Raw genomic sequence first — 10206 nt, 5'->3', positions numbered from 1 at the left:
AATTTATAGGATTTTTTATTTATTTATTTTTATTTTTGCAAATTTATAGGAATTCAGACCCGCTAGATTAATACTGTAATTCAGAAAATCATTATACTAATTTGTAACCAAAAAACAATAATAATAAACTTAATTTTGTGAGTCACCATTTCTACACTTATTTTAAGACTATGAGTTCGTTTGGGATTACTCTTATAATGATGAAAGTTTATGTGTTTGATGACACATTGTCTAAATCACTTTTTATATTTAAATTATTTTTAAATTTGTTTGGTTATAATGTTGTTTAAAACACTTTTATTATTAATTTTACTATATTATCCCGACACTAATAAATATGTACTAATTTTCTAATATTAAATATTATAAGATTTCATTGAGTTCAATAATTTATGAAAATCAACTTGTATTGATTTTTTTTTAATATCACAAATTTTGTTTATCATATAATATTTGTATTTAGTACCAAAATATAAATGAGTTAAAGATATTTTAATAATTATTAATTTGTATTTGATTTGGTATCTTCACTAATATAATAAGCAAATCGGTTACTATTAAATAATATAATGCTTTGTAGCACAGACAACATTACACACTTCAAATGTGGCTATGGTGGCATTAGTGAGATTGGAAAGCAGCCCAACAACGTCCCAGCTTCACTTAAGCCGTGCTTTTTAGATGTAACACATCTACCACCTAAATTTTTTTTTATCTATTTTTTTCTTTTTCACCAAACGCATTCTAAGGAAGTATGATGGTAAAACTCATCTAAATATCATAAAATTTCTTGTAAATTTCTTGTAAATTAACACTTGAAAGCGTGGAACCTATCACTTGGGTCACCACATACCATTTAAGAAAATTACCGCAATCTTATCGAATTTAGAAAATGATACGAAGACATTTTATGCAATGAGATGGTGTCAACTAAAGCAATTAATTTGATAAATTAACCATGCTTCCAAGTTCCATAGTGATACATATTTTTTGCCATTTCCTATGAACCAACAAAAAACCTTGTGCTCTGCACTTATATGTAGGATATCCTTCTGGTCATAACTTGTATACAGTTGTTGCATTGCATTTGGATAATCCCTGTCTAATGTAGCTTTTTCAAAGTGGTGACAAAATTTTATTCTGTCAGTGTGAGTCAAAGCTGCATATGGTCAAACAGAGCTTAGTGTCACGGGCCTAGAGATTTGGCGCAGCGGCACGGCCTATGCGACACCAAGGCGTTGCTTCAGCTCGCGCAAGCGCCCTAATCAGCCACCACGACCTGCCCTCCCAAGGATACATGCCGACTGGTTTCGGCCTGCCATGGCCTCGTCAGGGGAACGGCTCCAGCTCCCGACCAGTTTGTGCAGGGATGGCCAATTCCCTTCTTCATAGTCAAGTCCAAGACTAGCGACAAGCACCTCGAACTGAACCGAGTCGACCTGCCTGAACTCTGAAGAGGTACCATCCTGTGGTCCTGCACGCCCCTTCCCTGAAACCATTCCCAGTCAATGAATGTTCTTAGCCAACCAGCATGCGTATCTTATATGCTCATGGCGTCGTTAGGAATCGGATCGTGACATTCTCCCCCACCCAAATCCTACGACGCCCTCGTCGCAGTGCGGCGCTGACTCCGCTGCGTCCAATATTCCAAAGCCTGTCTCCTCCAAGTGGTATGCTCGCCTGCCCACCATCGCTTCCTTGTACAACCCCTGGCTGCACTCGCCCAATGATAGGGTTTCGGGCTAAAGGGACGCCCACTTCTTCGGGACGCAACCCCACGTTATGCCGCCTCCGCGACACCCCGAGCAAACAAGCGCCCTCCGGCTGACTTGATACCCGCCCTTCGCAACGGTTTGCACGCCTCTTGAACTTGCAAGAACTTTGGTGCGCGCGGCCCTCCGGCCATCCGATGCGCGCGGCCCTCCGGCTTAAAGGACGCGTCTTCATGGGGAGATGGAGGCTCTCCTCCAACAGCATTGATTGCCCACCGACGCTTTTTCAGTGCACCGTCTTCATTCTCAAGACCCCCGGATCGACAAGAGGGCACACCTCTGTGCTTTTCCCCAAGTCCTGCTCTGATACCATTTGTCACGGGCCTAGAGATTTGGCGCAGCGGCACGGCCCGTGCAGCACCAAGGCGTTGCTTCAGCTCGCGCAAGCGCCCTGGTCAGCCACCACGACCTGCCCTCCCAAGGATACATGCCGACTGGTTTCGGCCTGCCATGGCCTCGTCAGGGGAACGGCTCCAGCTCCCGACCAGTTTGTGCAGGGATGGCCAACTCCCTTCTTCATAGTCAAGTCCAAGACTAGCGACAAGCACCTCGAACTGAACCGAGTCGACCTGCCTGAACTCTGAAGAGGTACCATCCTGTGGTCCTGCACGCCCCTTCCCTGGAACCATTCCCAGTCAATGAATGTTCTTAGCCAACTAGCATGCGTATCTTCTATGCTCATGGCGTCGTTAGGAATCGGATCGTGACATTAGGCAAGACAACAGTACAATTAGCAGTCATCTGTTCACTATATATACAAGTAACAATAATAATTTGTTAAAACTTTCTTGTAATTACTTCAAAATTAATTTCTATATATCCTGTGAAACCAGATTTTATCAAACTGCATCAGATGATAGGTAGCTTCCTTGCCAAAGTGATTCCAAGACATGTAAAGCAATTATGAACTAGTTTTGCAAAAACTAAAATCATACATATATATATATATATATATATATATATATAAAGTGAAACAATCAGTGTTACCCCACTAGTACGACCAAGCTTCTTGAGACTCATTTCCAGCATCTTCAGTCTCATATCCGGACACCAATCGCAGAGGGGCCTCTTCCATGGTTTGCTCGAGCTCTCCCACTGTGTGCATTTCCTGCACCAGCTCATACCCATGAACACAGAGCCTATGCGCTGTGTAGACATCGTACTAATGCTTGAATATTCCGGCAACTATGGCCGCCATTGTGAAATCCGAAAGCTGTTCCCAATGAATGCCCAAGCTGCAGCTAAGGATTTGTTTCTTCCTAGTGTCGTCAGTTTTAACAAGCAAATGTGCCATGTTGTGATGCAATTAATCTTAAACATTCCCAAGAAAAGAATCTCATGCTGACCTAACATCCAAATCGGAAAATCTAAGGATTTTCTCTTGCATTCGCATCCTGATTTCTCCAAGGATCGAGAACCTCTCTAATAGGCTGAGGTTCGGGGGAACTCTCCCAAGTTCTCTTCTCCGACTCCAAAACAGTTATTTGTCATTTGCCGTATCAAAATATAAGACATATTAAAGAATTTGTGCTCTAAAGTTGTGGCATGTTCAAAGAAAATAATACGCATGAATAGGGGAGTTGTGATGGATAAGTAGCAATAGAAGAAAAGATGGCACAACTGCACAAGAAACAAATGCATTCATGTGAAGATACTTGCAACACCGAGGATAAGATGAAAAATGTCACTGATATAATTTGATTTTTTCATTTGCAACAGAAAAAATGACTATATTAATATGAGCTAAGGATGAGAATATTGGTTATGAATTTATGATGGCGAATAATTTAATGGATGACATTGGCCTACATAGAGCTAAATTGCAAGAAGTGCTATATAAAGCAAACATCAAGTAATTAGGGTGTGTGTGAAGGTTTGTTAAGTTCAACAAAAAGGGTTAAGCTTTTTGGTTCACTTCTCGCTTCTCTAAGAGCAGTTCCTCTTCTAAAATTATAAGCACATATGAAGTCATATTGGTTATATATATATATATTAACTTTAATTCAGTATTGACTCAATATGAATGCAATTGTGCATTTGGATGATTGAAATATACTACAACATGAACTCCAAATAGCAAAAAGGGATGAGTCTACACTTTGAGACTCAATATCAACCACCTGGTCTGAGTGAGACTCAAAAGCACATAGAGATGCAGATCATATCTCCAAGTGGATGGTGAGGGTTCGAGTCTCCAAAAGAAAAAAATGGGTGTGTGTGTTTCTTGCCATTGAAAATAAATAAATAAATAAATAAATTCACCTTTTACAGTATTCCTCTAAAATTTAATAAAATCCGAAATCGAGGCAAGTTTGAGTTTTTCATGTTACTATCATCTCAGCTCATTCCTAACACAAACTCAATGACTGCCACCCATCAAAGGAAGGGAAACTTTTCAAAAGAAAATCGGAATGAATAACATTCCAAGTATTGAATGTGAGTAACACATGTTAACAATAATTGACAAATTTAGCTCTATTTCACTTATGAATTGACATGAAGATATAATACTATAGTAATTTTTTTGCAAGCATTTTATAGGATAAAAATTGGCATGCAATTCATAATGAACTTTAAGGAGAAATTGGAACTTGCACTTGCTTTCCTTGGCTTGACAACTGCTCAAGAAGTGCACCCGACCAGCTATTAGGCCAACAAAGAAGAAGAAAAGAGCAGAGAATCAAGGAGGACAATACCCAGAAAAATGGTTAAGAAGGAGCCGTACTCATAGCTTCTACTTCTGCATATAAAAGATATAAAACAAAGGATGAAAAACTCATAATTAGAACATATTTATTTGTACACACATATAAAACAAAATGGAGAATAGTTGGTTGTTATGTAGAGAAAAAGAGTATAAGAAGAAGGGTTATCACACAGAAGCCGGTTTTGATCATGAAAAACTACATCGAACCCCCAATCATTGCCGACACAAGTCCTATCTTCAAATACCAATCCAAAAACTTCATTTTGGATATGAAGAGAACAATTAGGGCAAGTTCATTTCAACAATTAAAAGAAATAAATTCAATGGGCTTACAGTGTACAGGGAAAATTAGCAATCACACAATTCTGCAACTGAATGGATTTAGAGGGAGAGGTCACTGATACACTGATTTCCCCAAGATTACCGGTTCACAGTGACATTATCATCATAATTTTACTTTGTTTAAAGGCAAATTGCATAAAAATAAAATAAAAAAACCCATCCATTTTCAATTTTTTGGCACAATACCCCTCCAAAAAAAATTTGAAGTTAAACCCTCTGTAGTATCCAATTGTTGCAACAGACCCCCTTAGCCATTAGAATAATGTTATAATAACGAAAATGCCCCTTAAAAATTTTGAATTATCTGTAAAATGATTTTCATTTTAGGTTTTCATTTTATTATTATTATTTTAAAAAAAATAGAAATTTAAGATAATTTGCACCATAAAATTCAAATTGATTCAATTTTCAAATTTCATACAAATTAGTTATTACAACTTTCTGTCAAAGTCCTTAACCACCTTCAAAACCAATGCATTAGGTGGCACATTACTCTTTTAGGCATGGAACAAGGCAACTAAGAAAGAAAACAACTAGTAGCACATATACAGGCAACACCCACAAAGAAAATAAGGCAACAACACAATTAGAAGAAAACTTGTGAAGAAAAAACAAATGAAGTATACCTTCCAATTAGCTGAAGGATACCTATATGTTTTCCTATAATTTCAACAGCAATAAGTTGCTCATCAGTTTGAGGTTGGGGGCAGCTCTCAGCTACTAGAAGTAAAGCTCCATCCATTACTGCAGCACCATTGAGCATATATGGTAGCAATGATTCATGAGAATGTCATGCCCCTATAGGAGGAATGGAGAAAAAGGAAACTCAGACAAAATAAGGAATTCAAAAATGTTGAGCATTAAATTAGTAGTGTTCCAGGCTTACAACAGAATTTATCAATTCTACTAGTCATTGGACACCAAAATTACCTTAAAGTCAAATGCAAGACCAGTTGGTTACCAAATGTAAAAATAAAAATAAATAAATAAATAGGAGTAACAGATTTACATTTCACATCGACCACAGACTAAGGCAATTCAAAGCTTCATATCAAAACATAAATCACAGCATATATTCAATATACATCAGCATAAATCATATGCGAAACGTAGATATATACCCCATAGTCCATACACATACATGTGTACAGAAATGAAATCTTTCAATGACTGGTATCCTGTGATGGTTATGCCCAAGGAAATGAATCTCATCTGATTATTGTCTTCAGTATGACATTTGAAGACCACCACCATTAACAACAACCACCCGGTAGTTGCACCAAATCCATTTTATGTTGTAGTCAGATGATCTAAATGAAAAATCAAATTTCAACATCAAAAAAGAGCACTTTAGTTTTATGTAAACTAAAATAATTACAATCACCTTACAACTTACATTTGCGCTTTGTACAAAACAGATAATCCCATCTCAAAGATGTTCAGCATTCAAAACAGATCCACCCAAGTAAAACGTAGAGAACTCTCATCACTTTATTATTTCTAGTAGTGTACATGTTGAATTGAGAAACTGAAACAACAGAAAATAAACGCTGCACACACACATACACAGAGAGATCCAAGCAGAACCGAGAAATGTGTTTCTATTATAGCAAGATCCTTCAATCATTAACAAAGCTGTGACAATTAAACCAAGCAAATACAAACCCCAAAAATCAACCACCACATCCATGGCAGTCACCGTCTTCTTCCATTAAACTTAACATTTTCATTGGCAAACTTAACATTCCATTAAACTCACAAGCAACCATCTGAAGACTACTCCATTTAAGCCAATGTTAGTTACACTGAAGCAAAACCAAAAACCCTAAAGTGTCATTTGGTTACCATTTTTCAACACATATAAAACATTCAACACACACACACACATACACTCATATATTTATATAGTTGAAAAGAGAGATAGACAAAACAGAGCAGTCACTGAATAATAGTAGTGGTAATATTCATTCATATTTTCATTGTTTCATTCATACATTGGCATAATTTGTAGTAAATGCATAGTAATTAAAATCCACCTAGCCTTCTTAGTATTTTTCATTTCAACTGTAGTCTATTAGTAGTATTTCATTTCAAAAAACGGCTTGAGAAAGGCGATGGATTCATCCTATATATAGCTCCTCAGTCTCATTTTTCAGGCACCGAGATCAGGCCTGGCTCTTTCATGGCTTGGTCGAGCTCTCCTCCCATCGATATAGTGTGCATATTACGCACCAGCTCATACGTTTCCTGCCCCAGCTTTTCGATGCCCATCACTTGAGTGCGGGTTTCCCGCACCTGCTCATAGCAGTGAATTCGGAGCCTCTGCGCTGCGTAGACATTGTAATAATGATTGAGAATTCCGGCGAGCGAGACCGTCTTGTGAAACGAGAAAGCCGCTCCCGATTAATAATGCCCATGCTGCTGCTGCTTCACACCTGATTTGAAAGGGGTGGTGAAACTAGGGTTTCTGAAAGAGAGAGATCTGAAAGCGGTAGTGAAACTAGGGTTTCTGAAACTTCGAAACGGGATAAATATCGGAAGAGTGAGAGAACCACCATGCTTGGATTGCTAGCCGTACAGAAGACGAACCGGCCGGTTGATTTCTGCTCAGCTGGGGCAGAGTATTTTAATTGCTACAGTGGGGTGTATTTATAGTATATGTTATCTATATATATATATATATATATATATATTTTTTTTTTTTTTGGTTCACGTTATCTATATGTATAAATGGTCCATTAACATACTTACTCTAATTATTTTACTTGTAACGGACCCGGACAGCCAAAAATAAAATACTCCAAGATACTATATATTTGCATTAATTCATGTAATAACTCCTAGGTTATTTTTTTTTTTATTTTTTTTTTTCTGCTAATGAAGAAACATAATTTTGATTTTGGATCAAATCATATTATTATCATACATATATATATGAGTAAATTTAATCACACACTTCTTCAAGATTGCCCTAGTTATACTCGGTGGTCAGAAATGGCCTAAAATCTAAACCATCCTTAGTGACTTGAATTTTGTAGAGTGTAAATGATAAATTATTCACTTATCTGAATCTTTAATGCTTTATGCAAATTAGAAAAAATTCTGATTATAATTTTAATATACGATAGTAAATGTTAAAATGTGAATTGTCCATATCTCATTTAATTTTGACAACTGTTAGCTTTGGACCCTTTTTTTTTTACCCATAAAATACCAACGTTTTTATTTATAAGCCAATTATCATATATATATATATAATAAAGAAATGATAAATTAGTAGCGTAATGAGAGATTCAAATAGATGTATTTGATTGAAAATTTATTAAATGGTTCAAAACCATCTGATCTCAGCCAATCAAAACATATTATGCAACCAAAAAGTTAAATATCATATTGTTTTTAACCATCTAAAGGCTCTCACATTAATGCAAATATATTGATGACTTCACTCTATATTTGTTTTTGTTTTTTTTTTTTTTTTCGTTTTTGGTAGAGTTGTAGAAACCAAAGAGGAGACCTTAGGATAGTTAGATGATAACTTTTGTCATTTAATTTATGAGTAAATAAAAGTGGAGTTGCTGCGTACAATATTTTGTAAAGCCAATAGTAACTCCCAAAAATAAAAAATTAACAACATAAATAGCATGAATGCGCACCCAATTCAAAATGACATGAAAAGTAATATTATTATTATTAGTATCTAGTAAGCTAAATAACCCACTCTTCCTACCTACAGACACTGATATATCTGTAGAAAATACTTTTGGTGATACCTTATATAAGCACCACGGCGCCAGAGGGGCATTGTTTAATTATGTAGCTGTTTCAAAGTGGTTACAAAATTTTATTGTGTGTATATATATATATATATATAGTTGATCAGAGATTGGGCAATACAATAATAAAATTAACAGTCATCTGTTAACTATAAAATTAAAGTAACAATTTATAATAAAATAATCAAAATTGTGACAAACCTGGTCTTTAAGAACCTAAAATTATAATATCATCCTCATGATATCAATTTAGTTTCACAACAAATCAAGAATTATAGTACTATCCTAAAAACTATTATAGTTTCTACAATTACTCTGTATTTATTATTCAAACTAATAATTTTTTGAGTAACAAATAAAATTTATCAATGGGGTCATTTATATAATGGTATAACTCTCGCCCTTTTAAAAATAAGTGACTAGCTAGTTCAAATATCACAAAGAGCAGTTTGTGAAAGTAGAAAAATAAAAAACAAAAATTAATTAGATACGAGAAAAAATGGATGGGTTCAAATTGACATGTTTATAAGACTTGGGTCTCCTCGGTCGGTTTAGATATAACTGGCTACTTGGACAGAAGCCAATAATAATAAAATTAATCAATAGTGAATAAATTAGAATCGAGTGGAGTACGAGAGTGGTTAATTAACCCATTCTTTCATTCGTCCCCACTAAAATTGTTTGTTATTGTATTTTATATATATTTTTAAATTTATGTTTCTTTGCATTTATACTGATAAAATTTTAAAATTACCCCACTAAAATTATAAAAAAACCTAAAGGGTCATTTGGTACAGGGAAATTATTCTCATTGTTGTATCATTAGAATTGCCCTAAAGTGTCATTTAGTAATTAGCAAATTTCAAAAGCAAATATGAATAATACTTGGCTTACACACTAAAGATGAGCATTCAATATACGTACGTATAGTAAGTTGTTGACAGAGAGATCGACAGAATCATAGTAGTGGTAAAATTCATTCATATTTTGCATGGCCTCATACGTATATAGTACTAGTTCATACACACATAGCATCATAAGTTCATAACTTGTAAATCGATAGAAAACCCCGGCCCCCAGCCTTCTTAGTACTATATCAACGTACATACACACTGTAGTGTACATAGTATTTCATTTCAAGAGAGCCTTCGGAAAGGTGGTGAAGCTTTATGTAATTTCTTTTTAACTCCAGTTAATTGAGAGTATTTTGAATCAAATCATATTTATCAAATATGTAGTTAGATATAGTTACATACATATATATATATAGAGAGAGAGATTTTTGGAGGGAGAGCAGGCTTTTGAGAGGGGTTTTGCTTTGCAACTCATTTGTTGTGGTGTTGGGCCTGAAACTCTGATAAAAATTCAATACAACTGTGTTAGGGCTAAATTGTTCCTAAAATTAGAGCCTGTAGAGTTCATACGTTAGAGTGGTCCAATGTTTCCCAATTCGTATGATTCGAATTAAATGCCTATTAAATCTCTCTATCCGTCCCTCAGTCTCTCTCTCTCTCAACATATATGCTTACCCACCTTCTCATTATTTATCAATTGCTCCAAACACACTACATTGTGAAGTCTAAGGAAAATTTAGATGCACTTAATGGGT

The sequence above is a fragment of the Cornus florida genome, unplaced genomic scaffold (genome assembly GCF_030987335.1).
Source record: "Cornus florida cultivar Cherokee Brave unplaced genomic scaffold, ASM3098733v1 CherokeeBrave_3.0.0_Hap2_Chr09, whole genome shotgun sequence".
Classification (NCBI taxonomy): Eukaryota; Viridiplantae; Streptophyta; class Magnoliopsida; order Cornales; family Cornaceae; genus Cornus; species Cornus florida.
The sequence above is the reverse complement of the archived record's forward strand: the minus strand, read 5'-3'. Positions refer to the sequence as shown.